Source organism: Symphalangus syndactylus, chromosome 11, assembly GCF_028878055.3.
Source record: "Symphalangus syndactylus isolate Jambi chromosome 11, NHGRI_mSymSyn1-v2.1_pri, whole genome shotgun sequence".
In the NCBI taxonomy this organism is placed as follows: domain Eukaryota; kingdom Metazoa; phylum Chordata; class Mammalia; order Primates; family Hylobatidae; genus Symphalangus; species Symphalangus syndactylus.
The window spans coordinates 66,161,098-66,180,209 of NC_072433.2; the positions used below are offsets into that span (position 1 = coordinate 66,161,098).

At 47.6% G+C, this 19,112-nt stretch overlaps 1 protein-coding gene and 1 pseudogene across 2 annotated transcripts in view; both read right to left on the reverse strand.

Moving 5' to 3' along the window:
• The window catches only part of LOC134731736 (high mobility group protein B1-like), a 79,061-nt pseudogene extending 62,111 nt beyond the window's left edge, over positions 1-16,950 (reverse strand).
• LHFPL2 (LHFPL tetraspan subfamily member 2) overlaps positions 1-18,113 on the reverse strand; it is a 160,877-nt gene extending 142,764 nt beyond the window's left edge. Inside the window, exon 1 of one of the 2 annotated variants that reach the window (XM_063612166.1) lies at positions 18,041-18,113. The gene's annotated coding sequence lies outside the window, so the exon portion shown is untranslated. Of the gene's footprint in view, positions 1-1,679; positions 1,760-18,040 lie in introns of those variants that run through there. The other variant, XM_063612165.1, reaches the window with a different exon arrangement.
• Between the last annotated feature and the right edge of the window lie 999 nt (positions 18,114-19,112).

A 19,112-nucleotide genomic window follows, 5' to 3' on the forward strand; every position in this document is an offset into this window, starting at 1 on the left:
TTTCATTCAATTCTCCTTCAGGAAGCTGTACAGCTGGGACTCAGCACCGCACAGAAGAAACCATGGGGAAGTGACTACTTTTACGTGGCACATACTGTCCGGGAACCTCTACTAGGTTGTGGAAAGCACACACAGAAACCAGAAGACAACTTCTTTTGCTTTAGTGCTGCAAACACCCAGGATGGCAACTGGAAGGCTGAACAATGTGTAGTGTTAATGCAAAAGCAGAACAAGGCTGGGGCAAAACCTCAAGACCACATTCTCCTAGTGATAGTAGTCTTTGGCTAGATTTAAGTGCCACCCCAGGCATCAGAGAATTCAGCCACCCAGCAGCTCCTGAAAGGACTCAACTCTCATTTTGGCTCCAACATTCAGGTGATCCACTGCCATGAGGGTTTCTACTCCCAACACATGGGATAATGCAAGATTAACTCAAACCAATCCGGGTACCTCTCAAAGCACCTAACTTACTAAGAAGAGTAAGGAAAACTCAAGTGCACTGATTTAAAAGTGTCGTATCAAAATTATTTAAACCTAAACTGTGTTTTAAAACAAATGCTCAAGCCACTGAGACATATTTTAATCTCCTTCAGGTTGCCCATTGGGAAAGTCTACTGTTTGTTCTCTATTGCCTTTACGTTTAGATAATGTTCAATCCTACGGTGGTCTGCATGCCAATGGCAGGGTTGCCTGGGGCTTCCAGGGTCTAGTTGAAAACTCTGTGTCTCTCCAAGAGCAGCCAAGGGGTCTGGCTGCTCATGGCCACAGGTTGCCATTTAGTGCACTACTGCTCTGTGACCTAGCATAACTTACGCTACTTGGGACGAACATTCTTCCATTTATTGAAAATCTGTTCCATGCCAGAAACCATGCTAGGTGGGAGATGGTACCAAAAGGAACTCACAGACAAGAGGAAAAAGATGTGCACAAACAATTAAGTAAAGCTCACCGTGACAAGTCCAATGTGTTGTGTGAGCACAGAGAAGTGGCCATTCATTTTGCTAGGAAGCAAAGAAAGGTTACACTCTGAAAAGCCTCTCATTCAGACAGTTGATAAAACAGGTGAAATTTCGGGCCAGGTGTGGTGGGTTATGCCTGTAATCCCAGCACTTTGGGAGGCCAAGGCAGGCAGATCACTTGAGGTCAGGAGTTCAAGACCAGCTTGGCCAACATGGCGAAACCTTGTCTCTACTAAAAATACAAAAATTAGCTGTGTGTGGTGGCACGTGCCTGTAGTCCCAGCTACTTGGGAGGCTGAGGCAGGAGAATGGCTTGATCCTGGGAGATGGAGGTTGCAGTGAGCCAAGATCATGCCACTGCACTCCAGCCTGGCCTACGGAGCAAGACTCTATCTCAAAAAAAAAAAGAAAAAAGAAAAAAAGAAATTTGGGCTGGATCTTAAAGGAGGAAAAGGAATTCTAAAGCAGCGACCTAAACGGAAGAGAAAAGGGTGTTGAAACAAAGGAAAGAGGGCTGAGTAATGAGAAAGCCAGCCATGCCCAGGAGCGAGCCAGCAAGGTAAACATCTTTACCAGGCCACTCACAACAGCCACAGGGACCAATTTACACCTTTCTTAGAGAAGATGCTGCCCCACATTTAAGGATTTTCTTTCTATTGAATGAGAACATCGGGTGGTTATCAGAGTGCATTGTCATATCTAGGTATAGGGACAACCCACCTGGCTGTGAGCAGTCCCAGGTCCCTCACTTGCATGAGGTGCTTCTTAACAAAATGCAGAAACCATAGGCCAGCTGTCAACTCAAGAGTCTGCTTCCCAACTCACCTGAAAAACAATTGGAAAAAGTCATTTTTATTATTAACGGGAGTAGCCAGTCTTTTGATGGTTCCAACAGAAACCTGCAGTCTATGGCTAAGCTCTTTGGTCTCAGAGCAGAAACAAGGCTAGTGTTACCTGGCCAAGGGGCTGGATCAAACAGACCTAGGTGACAATGCTAGTTTTACAACTCAGTGACAGGGTAACTGCAGCCAGGTAGCTAACCTACCTGTGCTTCAGTTTCCTCCCCTACAGTACCTATCTCAGAATGATTAGGAAGGTCTTCTATATGCCAGGTACCTTCTATATGCCTGGAAATGCCTGCATAAACATGTGATGGGTTCCCTGCCCTCTGGGAGCTTACAGTCCACAAAGAGAAATAAATAGGTCGCATTCACGACTGTGATGCAACTGATAGGAGCTGAAGGGAGGAAAATACAAGGGTATATATGAGCCTTTGCAGAGGCACCAGCTGATTTCAGAGGCACCAAAGGAAGCTCCTCAGAGCAAGCGAGGGCTAAAATAAGGAGGTGGCCAAACTAGAGGGCAAGCCAAGAGCATGCCAGGCAAAAGGAACAGCAAGACGGGGGGTCCTGGAAGCAAGAACACAGTTCACAAAAGAAAGAAGTTGGTGCCCACTGAAGCATTTCACGTCACAAGATGCCTTCTTGCAGCTGCTTTGGGAGAGTTCGGACTTTACCTTAAGGCTAATGCAAGCTCTGACATAGGAGAGGAGACTGGGATGGTTCAGACAGCTTTCAGCAACACCAGAGAGGAAGGAGGCAACGACACCCCATCTTAGCTGCCCCAAATGCCACATCCTGGTCTGTCGTGAGAGGACAGAAAGACAACCCTCATGGTCAGAAGTGAAGCTGAGCTCCCTCCAGCATCTCCAGTGAACCACTGCTTCTGAAGCCCAGGTCCCTCCAGCACGAGGTGGTTCCTGCCAGGCAGACACCAGCTCAGTGCCACTGCCTCAGGGGCAGAATCTGCCTGCCTCAACACACCCCCACCAAATGCCTGGGTGGCACCGTGTGGTGCAGCAGCATCACCTGGGAACGTGTCAGAAACACAAAGTCTCCACCATCCCAGACCTAGTGACTCAGAATCTCTGGGGTGGGACCCACATTCACTGTTTTCACAAATCCTCTGGGTGACGGTGATGATTGCTAAGGGCAAGTCCTGGGGGACAGAGTACAGAGCAAAGCTGGCCCAGCCTGCTAACCCAACAGCGACTCTGTGCTCAAGGCCTCACACTCCATAGTGCTTTGAAGCCCATTTCTGTTGTAAAAAATACACAAAGCTGGTTTTTACGCATGGCACCATTCCTAGTCCTGTGGACCAGTGGGGTAGGGGACTGAGCCACCTTCAGGGTAGGGAGGTGGAGGTGGGAGTGCAGGCAAGGCCCTTCCTCTTCTCCCGGGCCCTCATCTGTTTCAGGACAGGCAAAGGGAACTCGAGCTTCAAGGAAAGAGAACTCATGCTTCTCCTTTTAGACATTTCTTCTCCCACCTAGATACAGAATCTGACCACTCCATAAATGAAACTGTGAGGTCGCCCTGGAAGGCTCCATGTGGTTTTATTAGAGGGTCAAGTTTCTTCCTGGAGAGTGAAATGAACTCTGTGGTTACAAAGACACCAAGGCCCAGGAGCCATAAAGTAATTCAGGATTCAGAAGAGCCCAGTTTATCTGCCTCTTTCTTTGAATATCTATCTTCTCCTTACAAAAATAAAAAAGATTACCCCTCCCCCCTAAAAAAGCATATTTCTGTAAACAGCAGGCAAGTTCTCACATTCTTGTTTATGTTTTTATAGCTCTTGCTTTCTTTACAAAAAGGGATGGGGGGCGGGGGTGGAGGCCAAAGCATCAAAATAGCACTCAGGTCATGAGGGGAGATGATGCTCCACTCAGCTCCCAGGGCCTGCCCCCAACACCAATGCCACCGTGAGGGTGGCTGTGCTGCAGGAACTCACAGGAAGTCATGCGTGGCATGGAGGCAGTGAGGACACTGTATTCTCAGCGCACCTCAAGTAGTGCTGCAGAAACCCCAACTGCCTCCCTACGTTCGGGCAGCACCCTGTGTTTGCATGCTGCAGCCCTCTGGCCTCCCCACCTGCCCCTGTGCCTATGGTCCCACGCCTCCAAAGGCCTTCCACGGCCAAACACACTGCCACACCTGCTAGCCCTCAACGATCATGGCTCTTCCACCTGTCTCTCCCCACTAGACTGTGAGCTTTCCAAGGGGTGTAATAAGCATGTGTTGAATAAATGACTGAATACACAGCCATATGGACTCACCTGGAATAAGAATTTCAGGCCTGGATTCCATCCCCTCACCCTTTCCAGTCCAAAGAGGCAAAATGATTTCCCCAAGGCTGCAGAGCAAGCTAACAGCACAGGAAGGTCAGGCAGGCAGAACAGACAGTTCTTATCAATTTCTGCCTTTCACAGACTGTGTTCTCGTCTTTCCTGAGTACCATGCCCCCTTGAGGGCAAAGACATTTTATTTGTGATAAGAATGGATTCATTTTTTGTGTGTTTCATTTCAAGAACATGGCGGAACATCTTATGAATCTTAGAATGTGGGGCACTAAGCCCAATCTAGGGACAGAGCACTGACGCCAGGGGAAGAAGAGTCAGGGAATGGCTGTGAGCTGTGGAGTGAGTCAGTTCTTCATAGATATTCCCAGAGTTCTGGTCCCTCGGGAGTGCTTCTGTGCAAGTCTTCTGTCGGTTCTGGTTTACTCCGGCAGCAGAGACAAGAGAATCTCCCAACCCATCCCCACTATGTTCTCAAAACATACTCCACCACTTACACAAGCTTTGGCTTTGGCAGCAGAATGCCCAAGTTCAGTTTCTTTTTGCCAGCCAGAGGCTGATGTAATGATTCTTTGCAGATACGACAAAGAAAGCATGCACAAATGCACATTACCTAGGTGGCATGCAATCTCAGGAGACTCAAGCCCTTCTCTTCAAGTCCCCTGGGAAAGACGCCCCAACACTCCCACCGCCCCCTCTTCCCCCGGGGAAAAGGGAAGGTTTCTGCTGCTGGCCAAGCTCACCTGCTAAGCAGGTATAGAAAATGGATCGTTTTCCAAGTCTTGGATTTAGCTGCTCTCTCAAAACCAAACTGACTTTAAAAAACAAAACCGGCTGGGCACAGTGGCTTATGCCTGTAATCCCAGCACTTTGGGAGGCCCAGGCGGGCGGATCACGAGGTCAGGAGATCGAGACCATCCTGGCTAACACGGTGAAACCCCGTCTCTACTAGAAAATACAAAACATTAGCTGGGTGTGGTGGTGGGCACCTGTAGTCCCAGCTACTTGGGAGGCTGAGGCAGGAGAATAGTGGGAACCTGGGAGGCGGAGCTTGCAGTGAGCCGAGATCGCGCCACTGCACTCCAGCCTGGGTGACAGAGTGAGACTCCGTCTCAAAAAAAAAAAAAAAAAAACACCAACCAACCAACCAAAACAATCCTAGGTACAATTATGGTGTTTAGTCTTAGTTTTCATATATAGATCACCTGGCTTTTCATTACAACTAGTATGTGAAATGGCCACATTAGAAGTATGCCAAATGCATCGTAAATTATATTAAAGTTTCCATCACACACACACACACACACACACACACACACACCCCAATTAAATGAATGAGAATAAGTTCTGCCTAGTGCCCTCCCAGGCACCCTGTGCTCTTCTTGAGCTGCCTGGACACCTGGTGCCTGAGGCTGCCGTCTGTGGCCCTGCATCCTGCTCTGCCCTCCTTGAAGAGTGCCCCACACTCCACCCTATCAAAGTCCACTCCCTGTATACTCTGATCCCGAGAAGCATTCTATTAAGTTATTCCTGTTAACGTATAAATCACAAACGCATTGCCTGTCCTCTGTGTGCTTAGACGTCTAATAAGAGGCTTAAAGGGAAACACTTCACCCTATTTCTCTAACGGTAGAATTGTAAGCACAACAGTAAGTGAATTCCACCTTTTGGTTAAGGAGCTCCTTCTATATCCATCTGATCCCTCCACACTGACCATTTCCTACTTCATTGGTTTCATAAGCTGACTTTGCCCCTAAGGTAAGGCTGAGATGGACCCTGCATCTTTAGGAATAGAGGTTAATTTTCATACAATTGTGGAAGGGCAAACTCCTTAACCTTCCAATTCACCTGGATCAGAACCAAGCTGGTCTGTGGAGGATGGGGCCCCTTCTTCATCCATTTCTGGTCATCCATTACTTAACAATGCTCATTATCTCCAGTGTCTGAAACAAAGTAGGAAAGAGTGGGAAAATCACTATCAAGACATTCTGAAAGACTTCTCTACAGAGGCCCAAAGCTTATATAGTCCAGTATCTTGAGCACTTAATAATCAGTGTCTGTAAAACCTTCCTAAAAATAAAGGCTTCACAGAACTGACTTCTTACACCATTAACAAAGGCCTCTCTGATTTGGCTCCATCCAAGATAAGAGCCTCTCTGTAAGAGCAAAAGCATGTGTTAAGATAAAACGTGAAGTGGATCCAATGGGACAGAAGACAGCCCTTCACAAGCAAGTATCTAAGAGGCCAAGAAATAAACAGGCAAGGGTGTCCCTCAGACATGGCCAATATCACAAGCTCAGACAGACAGGTTTCTAAACTGATGCTTCTCTAAATTGATTTTTCTAGAGCCTTCCTGATCATAAGAACCACCTAGAAGCTTTGTTTAAAAGATACAGATTCCCAGGACCCACTCCAGACCTATGAAGCCAAAACCTCAGGTAGGGTCTGGTCACATATGTCTAGGCAGCACCTTAGCAGAGTGTCGGGCAAGTTTCAGAAATAATGCTCCCAATGAAACAATAGGCAACCTTTTAAAAGCTTTGTAATCACATAACCTTGAAGTTACAGGGTATGTGGGAAAATGCAGGTTTAATGGAAGGAAGTTAGAGCCTTCTTAATCTAGTTAAACTTATGGAATATGACCAACATGTAATGAGGAAATCATTTTAACTAACTTGGGGAGGGGGGAGGCCTTCCCTTATAGCTTTACCATACCTCAACTGGAAGAGCTCATAACCTCCCAGCCCTAAAGGATTAAGGGCATCCCTGCACAGTGGCTCCCAACAGCTATTAAAGGCCCAAATGGAAGTGCCAGGGCTGAGGGCTCACAGTCTCATCCTGATAGAGGCCAGCCCTAAGTAGCAGGCGACCAACTTCAAGTCAGACCTCACAGGCCCTCCTAGCATGCACAGTTCAGCCCTGACAGGTCTCAGCCACCAGCTGCCTTTTCCATAGTCTCTTTCATGCTGCAGTTTAATGTGAGGCCTTGCTATTCAAAGTGAGCTCCACGGGAGTAGCAGGGGCAGCATCACAGAGAGAGCTTGTTAGAGATGCAGAATCCTAGGCCCTACCCAGCCCTGCTGTATCACAGTCTGTGTTTTAACAGGATTCCAGCCAATTCTTGGGCACAGCCAAGCTTCAGAAGCCCTCCTGAAGGGGTAGGGACTTCTACCCACAACTCCGGAACATCAGCCTCCCCACTCAGGCACCAGCCTCTCAGAGGCCTTCCTCCCTCACACTCTTCACTCAAGTCTTGTCAGTGCTGGTTTGTCTTGGGGCCAAATCACCATCAGCAGGACCCAATGAATAGCTGACAACCCAAAGCCCAGTTTTGAGGAAGTTAAAAGGAGGCAGTAAGGGCCGGGCGCAGTGGCTCATGCCTGTAATCCCAGCACTTTGGGAGGCTGAGGCGGGTGGATCACGAGGTCAGGAGATCGAGACCATCCTGGCTAACACGATGAAACCCCATCTCTACTCAAAATACAAAAAAATTAGCCGGGCATGGTGGCAGGTGCCTGTAGTCCCAGCTATTCAGGAGGCTGAGGCAGGAGAATGGCGTGAACCAGGGAGGCGGAGCTTGCAGTGAGCCGAGATGGCGCCACTGCACTCCAGCCTGGGCGACAGAGCGAGACTCCGTCTCAAATAATAATAATAATAATAAATAATAAATTTAAAAATGTAAAAAAGGAGGCAGTAAGTTCTGATTGTGTCTCACATTCTCATCTGGCTCTAACATCTGCCTCCCTTCCAGGGCAGGACTACAGACCTCGTGATCGTAAATCAGCAGAGACAATCCAAAGTCAAACAATACCATGGAATGCTGGCTCTTTGGTTCCAGCACAATGTTAATGAGGTCGAGGTCACGGGTATGATTAGCTTCCTCTGTATCTTGGCACAGACTCCAACCCTCTGCCCTCCGGCCGCCTGCAAAGGCTGACGCACCCTTGGTTACTAAGAGGACTGGAGGAGAATGACAAGGGGAGGCTAAGAGAGCAGCACCAGTTAATGACTCAAAGAACCTGAGTGGCTGACGGGCTGCATGTATCAAAGAACGACTTGTGGCCCAGAGGGAAGGCTGACAAGACAGATGACTGGATCAGAATTCACAACTATCTGGACAGGCCAAACATGCCAGAACTGAGAAAGCTGAAATTTCACAAGAAGAAACGAAAGTCTCATGATCAAGCTTTCAAAAATCAAATATATACATCTGAAACTAGAGGAAATCTAATTGGATGGCAGTTATTGAGTGTTTTAAATTTTTTAAAACATTCAAGTTTTGTTGACCAATATGGATATTAAGAAAGCTAGAAGCCTCTTAGGACCAGAAGTCTAGTTTCCAGACCAAAAGGAGCAGTGGTTCTTCCCTAACACGGCTGGTCAGACTATCCTAAAAGGCCCCCCGGCCACCTATCCACACAGGTGTATACACAAACTCTCACACATTCCCACCACCACCATTTGGGTTCTTATTATTCAGTGTGGCCTCTTCACCCATACTGTTCCTGGCTACAGCCCTTTTTGGCTTGGTAACAATGTAAACATTTCACACATCAGCTTAGTTCCCTCTCATGCTGCCCTTTCTTTACAATACACTTAAGCACAAGCTGGAAAAAAAAAAAATGCATAAATAGTCAAGACAACCTAAGCACACCCACTTACCAAAAGGATTCAGATCAAAAATGACTTACAGTCACCAGTTTAAGCCGGCACACTATGCTGCGAATTACAGCATGAATCCATGCAGAGTCAGTAATTAAGTCAGTAATTATGAGTTTCCACTGCAGAAGGACCCTGAAAGGCCCACTATAAGAAGGGGCAAATGAAAGAGTATCTGTTTAGACATACCTCTCTAGAATGTAGAATCATCTTCTAAGAACAGACAGTTGGCCATTTTAAAAAAGAAAACAAATGTGATTTTAGATTGTTTTTAAAGTTGTGAGCCATGTTTTTCTTACGTGTCTATTTAATATACAAGTGTTAGTCATTTACAAATACAAAAACACTGCTTACTGGTAAGTTTGTAATTCCCAGACTATCCAGTCTGAATTATTTTTAATTCAGAAAATGTGTTCTCTATGAGCAAGAGAAAGTTAATTTTTTAAGAAGTTATTTTGCCCTTAATAAGCGTGTGCCATGCACCACTTGTCTGAAGATTGAATGAGGCTCCTGTGAATGCAATTACAGCCTTCCTTAAACAACTGGCTAAATGCCTTAAAACTAGAAAACATGTGAAATTCAGCCCAATTGCAGCCTGCCCCAGGAGAAAGGAAGCTTGAACTCCAGGTGCCCCGACAACACAGCACAGTGTGGAAAGAAAGAAAATGCTGAACAATAGAATCAGGAGAGGAAAAAGAGTCCCTCTTAATTTTCCGGGCATGTGGGGAGCTTGTTGCTAAAGAAATATTTAAGATCTCACTGCTGGTTAAGGTTCAACTGAACGGTGAAATTAAAAAAAAAATCTAACACGCCAGTACAGCACTTATTTAATCCAGCATTTCTTATCAATCAGGTTTCAGTAGTACTTCTTATCAATACAACAGAAACACCTCTCAAATCACACTTAAAATGTTTATGAAAACATACCAAACATACCCACTATAAGGGGTGGGGTCTTCCCTATCATTCAGAGGAAGCTGCCCCATTCTGGATTTGGGTCGCAACCCCCAGTCCTAGTTACATTCCTGCAGCCTTCCAGTATTTATAACTATATCAACAATGAGTAGGAATGTCAGTTCTGTTTAAAGACAGGAACTGCCTTACAAAAGATGCACCATGGATGTAAAGTGATGTATGATGCTGTGACCAAAACCACTGATCTAGTTTTGTACAAAAACCAAAATACTTCCTTCCCCAGCTCTTTAATTCTCATTTCAAAAAGTAATATGCTACTTGTAGAAAATCTGAGAAACAGAAAAATAAAGAAAAAAAAATTAGTCACTCATAGCCCCATTAAGATAACCAGTTAAAATTTTAGTCTCTGTCCTTCCAACCCTGTTAAGCAGGCAAGGATGAGGTGAGGTGTTATTGCTGGTTACACAGACTAACAATGATTAATCATCCCCACTGGACTTACCCTAAATCCACAGCAGTAAGAGGAGTAACGGTTGTGCCTGCAATTCAACAAGCATTCACTGGGGCCTGCTTGGCACACACTCATTTATGCCACAAATGAATGAAATGCAAATTAACACCAGTAGCCCTTGAGGGCCATTTGGTAACCTCAAAAAAGAAGGTAGATAAACCTCATCCCTGGTGGACATGAAAACAAGAGTTTGTTCTCCTAGTACGGAGAGTAGGAGAGCCTGGCCACCCTCTCTAAGGCAGGGAAGGAAATGTTTCAGAGGAAGGGTGTGCAGAGCAGTTGGAGATGAAGACCTGGGAACTGCACATGTGTGCAGCTGCCCATTAGCAATGCATGGGTTCCTGGGAATCTGTGTGCTTTTAGGACCAGAGAGATTCAGCCCACAAGGGAAATGTTCTTAGTCCCACAAACAGGGAGAGCTTTAAAACTGTCAGAACACCCTAGTTTCCATCAACCTGGGCTACTCATCGTCCACCTAATACCCTTGTGTAGTCAAAGGCCAGACAACCTGGTTACGTCTAATTGAACCATGCTCTGTGCTTAAGGCACAAGGAAAGAATTGTTTCTACTGCTGATGTCACCTCAGCGTTAAACATTGTTCATTATTAACCAGCTGAAATATTCTTCTTTCAAATACTATAACTGGGTGCAGGTTTCCTCGCTTATTTTTTTTAATGTGAAGAGTTGTAAAAGTTAGTTTAACTGAACTTCCAAAGTTCACCCCCAAGTAAATACCTTGGAAGTCTTATTTAAGTTTGACAAAAATATTTGTAAAATCGTCTCCATAAAACCACTTAATCATTATAATGTGTTATTAAATCAAAGGCAGAACAAACCCAGAAGAAAAATCCAAATACACTGAGGTTCTCCTTTCTGGACCTGCCAAGTGTCAAAATCAAAGTTGGGTGTTTCTCCTGACCTAGCTGATTAAAGTTTAGGAAAATGTGCAGATAACACACCTTTTTAACTATATTCAATATTTTGTAGACATACACAAAACTAGTTTACATTCTCAGCAAGTGAAGTTTATCTTACATTTTCTTAAATATATTTATTGTATTTAAGAAAATGGGCCGGGCACGGTGGCTCACGCTTGTAATCCCAGCACTTTGGGAGGCCGAGGCGGGCGGATCACGAGGTCAGGAGATCAAGACCATGGTGAAACCCCGTCTCTACTAAAAATACAAAAAAAAATTAGCCGGGCGTGGTGGCGGGCGCCTGTAGTCCCAGCTACTCGGAGAGGCTGAGGCAGGAGAATGGCGTGAACCCGGGAGGCGGAGCTTGCAGTGGGCCGAGACTGCGCCACTGCACTCCTACCTGGGCGACAGAGCGAGGCTCCATCTCAAAAAAAAAAAAAAAAGAAAAAGAAAATGTACCGTATACACACACACACATATATATGCTCAAGCTGCTATAATAAAATACCACAGATTGGGTAGCTTAAATGACAAACGTTTATTTCTCACAGTTCTGAAGGCTGGGAAGTCCAAGATTAAGGTGCCAGGAGATTTGGTTCCTGATGAGGGCCCTCTTCCTGGCTTGCAGACAGACAGTCGCCTTTTTGCTGCATCCTCACACACTGGAGAGTGAGCTCTGGTCTCTCTTCCTTTTCTCATAATGGCTGTGGTCTCTCTTCCTTTCCTCATAATGACACTGATCTTATTATGGAGGTCCCACCCTCAGTATCTCATCTAAGCCTAATTACCTCCCAAAGGTCCTACCTCCAAATACCATCACATAGGGGGTTAGCGCTTCAACATATACATGAATCTGGGGGTCACAAATATTCAGTCCTTAACAGACATGTGTGAGGTATCAATTTTATCAGTTACACATCCTAGCTATCAAACACATTCGCGACCATTCCATGTACATTCCTCTTAACTATCTCAGTTTAAAATAACAACAAGCAGAACTCACCAAGTCTGCAAAATAACACCAGTACAAGCCTGGTCATTTGAGGCTAAAGTCAAGGGCTTGATGGACAATCGAGCCAGTCAGGCCTGGTAAAGGGATGAAAGAGAAAATTTCACTTACAAGGACACAAATTACTCTTGCACCTAGCATCAGTTAGTAAACCTTGACACGCCAAGCAAGAGAGGGAGGCCTCCCTACAAACACTTGCTACTACCGTAAAAAGAACTCCCTCTATCATCTCTAGCTCCAGACCTCACCTCCTGCCTCTAAATCCAACTTTTTGCTGGACATCTCTTCTTGGAAGGCTTGTAGTTCAGTTTTGGATTCAACTGAACTCATTACTCCTTGCCATCTCTCTCCAAACTGAGGTTCCCACAACTGCTTACCTCAATGAAAGGTGCCATGACCCATAACAGTCAAAGTGCACTCCCTCTCCTAGGGGACCACCCCAGGAGATGAACAGGAAGTGGGATCAATATCTGCAGGCCTCTCTTCTCTCCACCACCCAGTCCTGCCAGGATTTCTGCACTCTGGTACTAGCCTCCCAGCTCACCTTGTTCCCTGCCCTCCTTGTTACCTAGCCCACCTTATGGCCATGGAGCTCTTTCTAAAGTGCAATATGATCGCAGCATTCACCTGCTACAAATGCTCCAGCCTTCACACAGCTTTTGAGATGAAATACAGACTCCCTTAGCTCAGTGCCCAAGACCCCAAACCCTCAGGTACTTCCCAGCACAACCTTGACTCTAGTCCAACAACTACTGTCAGCACCCTGGCTGCACTATACCTTTCCAAGCCTTCTAGACTCCAAACTTACGTGTTATCTCATCATGTATTACTGCAATTTTTAAAGTAATGAAAAAAAAAAGAAAAAACAAAACCTTGAAGGTATATGATGAACCAAGTATTCACTCTTCTTTCCTCTTTCAGCCACATCTTCTACACCAAGAGAGAATCAAGTATTTCAAATGCCAGCTAAGACTCTTCTCTGGACACAATCTGGCTTTTATAAGTCGATGGTCAGATCCTACCTTTGACTCCTTCTTTGCCTTTCTAAGGCTGACATGTCTCACGTGCAGGAAAAATTGCTGGTTTTTTTTTTAATAAAAAAGATTGTATTTACTTAGAAGCATTCATTATGTCAACAAAACAGCCACAACTCTTTTTTTTTGCAATTACAGAATAGTATTCAGTTAGCAGAACATTCACATAAGCTGCATCAGAGACAACTGAAGATGAAAACACTACCAACACCATATATTAACTAATCTGTGCTGTGCACCACCGAGAGCCTGCTTTAAATTTACATGCCAGTTTACAAGCCCCATACTGTATCAGGAAAGGTTAGTGGCTACTGAAAATATCACCAGGGTCGGGCATGGTGGCTCACGCCTGTAATCTCAGCACTTTGGGAGGCCAAGGCAGGCAGATCCCTTGAGGTCAGGAGTTCCAAGACCAGCCTGGCCAACATGGTGAAACCCCATCTCTACTAAAAATACAAAAAATTAGCCAGACGTGGTGGCATGCGCCTGCAGTCCCAGCTACTCAGGAGGCTGAGATGGGAGAATCGCTTGAACCTGGGAAGACAAGGTTGCAGTGAGCTGAGATCATGCCATTGCACTCCAGCCTGGGTGAAAGAGGGAGACTTCGTCTCAAAAGGAAAAGAAAAGAAAATACCACCAGCACAGGGTATCTAAAGATAACATTTGGTAGCATGTTAACTATACAAAAAAAGACAATGTACAATTTCAAAACAAGTGTTACAAAGTCTTTCAATTTCTTTAAAAGAAGTGAAATGTATACAAGGAGTTGAAATGCTTTATAGATAAGAAAAAAAAAACTGTGCTAGAACCAACTTATTCATCATCATCATCTTCATCTTCCTCCTCTTCCTTCTTTTTCTTGCTTTTTTCAGCCTTGACAACTCGCTTTTTTGCTGCATCAGGCTTTCCTTTAGCTCACTATGCAGCAATATCTTTTTCATGTTTTTCCTTCAGCTTCACAGCCTTCTTCTCATAAGGCTGCTTATCATCTGAGGCAGTGCCCTTCCACATCTCTCCCAATTTCTTTACAGCTCACCAATGGTAGGCCAGGATGTTCTCCTTTGATTTTTGGGCGACACTCATAATAGAACAAGAAAAAGGCCATAGGAGGCCTCTTGGGTACATTGGGATCCTCGAACTTCTTTTTTTGTCTCTCATTTAGGAGGGATATAGGTTTTCATTTCTCTTTCATAACGGGTCTTGTCCACCTTTGCCATGTCTTCAAATCTCCCTTTCTCTTTAGCAGACATGCTCTTGCACCTCTGTGAGCATTTCTTAGAAAACTCTTGAGGAGTTGACTGAGCATCTGGGTGCTTCTTCTTGTGCTCCTCCCAACAAGTGTGGACAAAGAATACATATCACATTTTACCTCTCAGCTTCCTTGGATCTCCTTTGCCCATGTTTAGTTCTTTTTTTCCCCAGTGAGCCACAGAGTCGCCCAGTGCCCGTCTGGCTCTCACTTGCCCCAGCGCTGTCTCTATGGTGCTCAGTACACTGCAAACTGTTTGTTTTCATTGCATGCGAAACAATTTGATTCACTGGCCAGTAGTTGTGCTCAGCCACTAAAACTGAATACTTTCATAAAGTATAGAAACAAATAGGCCTCCCCTTCTCCCTTTGGAAGACCCACAGGACTAGCCGTACGCTGCCACCACCCCCAGCCCCAGGCAGATCACTTCCCTCTGACCAGGCTGGAGAGTGGAAGGCAAGGACACCCAACATGCCGCGTACCAGTACAGCTCTTCTGAATCAAAAAGGGAGCTTCCACGGTCTATGGAAGTCCTTTGAAAACAGAGGTGTATGGGTTTTTTTTTTTTCTTCTAACGTGTACTCTGTAAGAGGAGAGGCCTGCTTTTGGTTCTTGCTGTGTTACCAGAGCCCAGAACAGAGCGTGGCCCAAGGAAGTGGCTCCCTAGGTATTTGCTGAATGACTGGATGAATGAAGGAACAAACAGGCACTCTCCCTAAATTAGCAGAGTTCCTCTTCTCAAGAAGTACTATTGTGCTAAGAAGAGTCTTGCTCTGTCACCCAGGCTGGAGTGCAATGGCGCCGTCTCAGCTCACTGTAACCTCCGCCACCCGGGTTCAAGCGATTCTCCTGCCTCAGCCTCCCAAGTAGCTGGGACTACAGATGCATGCCACAACACCTGGCTAATTTTTGTCTTTTTAGTAGAGACAGGCTTTCGCTATGTTGGCCAGGCTGGTCTCGAACCCCTGACCTTGTGATCCACCCACCTCAGCCTCCCAACGTGCTGGGATTACAGGTGTGAGCCACTGTGGGCCCAGCCCCCAAGACATATATTAAAGCTTTGTGGAGTAAATTCTAGAGATTAGCTATTTGCTTCTTGTTTGTATCTAAGAGCAGTAAGCATTGGGTAAAATGTTGCTTTAAAGAGTCCCAAGAGAGGCACTTATCATGTTCATTACTATAGTTTTCTTTCTACCTCAAATAAAATTTGGATATTCACTTTGGTGGGACCTAATACCTGAAGCTGCCATTGCAACGGGACATGTAGCCTGGAATTGCAAGCCACATCTGGGTTCCACCTCTAGACCCAAATAGTGCCTGCACTACAAACTCCCTGGAAATGGAGGCCCAGAAAAGGCCAACCAGAAGGAGCAAAAAGGATGCAGCTTGCAAGTTCCAGAAAGATCAGTGTTTTTGAGTGTAGGCTGGCAGGGCATGGGTCCAGCCTCAACTCAGAGCCACTCACTCTAAAACCAGGTATCTCTGCATTCTAGCTGTTTAACAGGCACCACTTTTTCCTAGGGATTTGGAATACCTGATAATCATCAGTAACACTTTCTGAGCACTTAGCGTGAGGAACCATCCTAAGTCCTGTACAAGAGCAATCAGTTAATCTTCAAGGGAATTATCCGAGCTGAATTACTATCATCACCATTTTATAGACACAGAAACAGAGAAATAACATGCCCAAGGTTTAGGTGCATCTGGGCGCCCAACAGCCCAAATTTGCATCTCCTATATTTGGGTTTACCACTTCATCAATTCTTTGCAGTAAAGAAGCTGAGAAGCTGTATACAGTGTTCATTAAAAAGAAATATGTAGTTTTTTATATATTGTTTTTCTATCATTTCCTACTATGGACTTTTCCTCCCTGCCCAAACACTGGGTGCCATCAACACGGAGCCCATGCATATGGTGAACAGCATACATTACTTCTTCCAGAAGGCACGGCTTTGTTCTCATCTACAAAGATCCTTCTTCCTACCTATAGACAAATGACTGGTTCACATATCATGACTCAATTTACATTAAACAATGTTCATTTGCAGTGTAATTATTCTTCCTAATTAGGCTACTCTGAAGACAAATGACTGCCCCTCCCCATCCCCCTCTCCTACAACACACAATGTCTTTTTCTTGATATAAAATGTTTGCTGCACCCTTTGCAAACCACAAGAAGCCACAGTCTGCTCTCCATGTGACCACTTAGAGAAAAATACTATTGTAAGATAGTGTTTTATCTGGTATTACTTCAAAATCAGAATCAGATTTCTAACAGATCAATAAGCTTATCACAGTGTGACAGCAAAAAGAAATGAGACTCTTGGATTTTATTTATCTTTCCTATCTTAAAAACATTTCCTCTTCCCGCGAACATGTGTTCTCTATCTCTTAAATTTAAAAAGGAGTAGTTTCTAAAAGAGAACCAGTAGGAAAGAATCAGGAATACCAGCAAAAGTCAACATCAAAGAAGATAGTATCTGATCTTCTCTTAAACCTGGCAGGAGTGGAGCTCTCTGGCCAAGGGGTAAGGCAAAAGCAATGTGCAGGTTATAAATGTCCCTTCAAGCTCAGTTACTCCGTTTACCTCTCTGGGGTGAGCCTCTAACAGCTCTGGCTCGCCCGAATCTTTCCTCCCTGGGCTGCAGCACACACTTTCCATAGCGGCCGCGTTGCGATTTCAAAGAGTTCTCCTTTCCACGTAGGTCACCCACCGATGGTAATCTACATGCACAAACACACTCGCACAATCACAGCAGAGAAAATGGGACATACAGGAAATGGCCCGGGTGGAGGCGAGGACAGGGGGTGGGGATAGGACTTTGTCTTTACTCTGGTGTTACTCCCATTGAAACAAGCACATGGACTTTCATGGAACTCGTGACCATCCTGAAATAACAGAAAAGTTGAACGGGATTTAAGAAAATCCTTTGATTTTCTAAGTTCGAAGAACACTGGGCTGCTGAATGGAAGGGAAAAGAAAAAAAAAACTGTGTGCCTAAAAACATCAAGAGACACATGCAGAGTCTCCCCAGTCCTTTGCCCATCCCGTGGGCTCAAGCCGCCCATCCCAGATGCGGTCTTCCCCACTCCACGCCCATCTCCTCCAGCCCGCACCCCCAAATCACTGAGCTGCCCACAAAAATGCAGTCCAGATTTGAGAAGCAGCTGACGTCTGTGGCCAGAGTGACCCACACGCCACGGACCAGGGACAGCAAGGGCGACCACGGGGCGGCCCCCAGGGAGCGCTGCCAGGCGCGCTGGAACCCGGAGCCCAGCTGCGCCTGGAACCACGCGCCGCCGTCCGAAGCCCGCCAGCGACGCCCAGAGAGCAGGGCTCGCGCCGGCTTCCCGAGGAGACACTGTTCCCAGCACAACTTTTTTCCACTTCTGCGGCCGCCGGCGGCGCTGAGCAGCAGCTGTTCCCTTCCCATTCCCAGCACCCAACGCCCATCCCGCAGCACCTCCGACCGCTCCGCGCGGTCTCCCAGGGCGCCGAAGCGAAGTTCCCGCGCCAGCCGCAGCTCAAGCAGCCCGGGCTCGGCCGGCCGCAACGGCTCCCCATGCGCCCGCGCGTGGCGCCCACCTGGCCGGGCCCACCGGCTCTCCCCTCCCGCAGCGCGCGCGCGGGCCCGACGCCTACCACTCACCCGGCCCCAGCTCGGCGTCTCCGGCTCCGAGCCCGCAGCCTTCCCCAAGCCAGGGCTTTCAGTGACGCCTCCTCGCAGCGACCTCGCTCTTGCCCCCGCTGGCCGCGCCTGGAAGGAGGAGGCGGGAGAAGAGCGGGAGGAGAGCGGGAGGAGGCGGCGGGAGCGGGGGGCGACGCAGGGGAGGGGAGAGGGTCCGCGGCGCGGGGGAGGAGGCGGCGAGGCGAGAGAGCGCCAAGCTCGGCGGCCGTCCGGGCTAGTACTCGGGGAGAGGGAGGAGGAGGAGGGGCGGGGGCAGCGAGAGAAAGAGGCGGCCGAGCCTCCCTGCCCAGGCCCCGGCCCCGGCCCCGCGCCGCTGCCCAGTCACCATCGCCGCCTCCGTCCCGCGAGCGGGCCGGGCGTCCGGGGGAGGGGTCGGGCTTGGGGCTCCCGGCGCGGCGCGCGGGGCGGGACGGGGGCGGCTGGCGGGCGGACCAGGCCCGGCCTCCGGAGGGGAGTGTCCTGCGGGTCCGGGAGGGAGTCGGCGACAGGGGATCCCCGAGAGGGGGTGCGGGGGCCAGGGAGCCTGTCCCTGAGCCCGCCGGGCGGCGGCGGCGGCGGCGTCTCCCGAGGTCCTGCGAGGTTCCTCCGGGCCGCACCGGGGAAGCTCCCGGAGCAGCTTCGAGCAGCCCTGCCGGGAGCGCCGGAGGCGGAGAGCGGCGCTGACGGAGCCGGGGGTGAGGGGCCAGGCTGCTCCGGCGGAGAGCGGGCCCCGGGGCGCTCGGAGCAGTTCCCCAGACCCGGGCCCAAGCGGAAAGAACGGCCGTCTGGTGGCCCTGGAGAGTCCGAAACTGGAGAGGGGCTAAGGGGCGCCTGGACCCCCATCCTCGCCGCCCTCTCCCGGAGAGGAGGCTCCGGACATAATAAGTTCCCGTGCCCTCTGAATATCTAGGTGTGGAAACTCAATTCCAACAGTCACAAAGATTATTCCTAATAGAATGCTTGGTGTCAGCTTCCCTGCCCTCAAAATTACGGTTTCAGGATGATTTTCGGAGGCGCTTTAGGAACAGCCTGAAAAGGCATTCTTGTCCAGAGA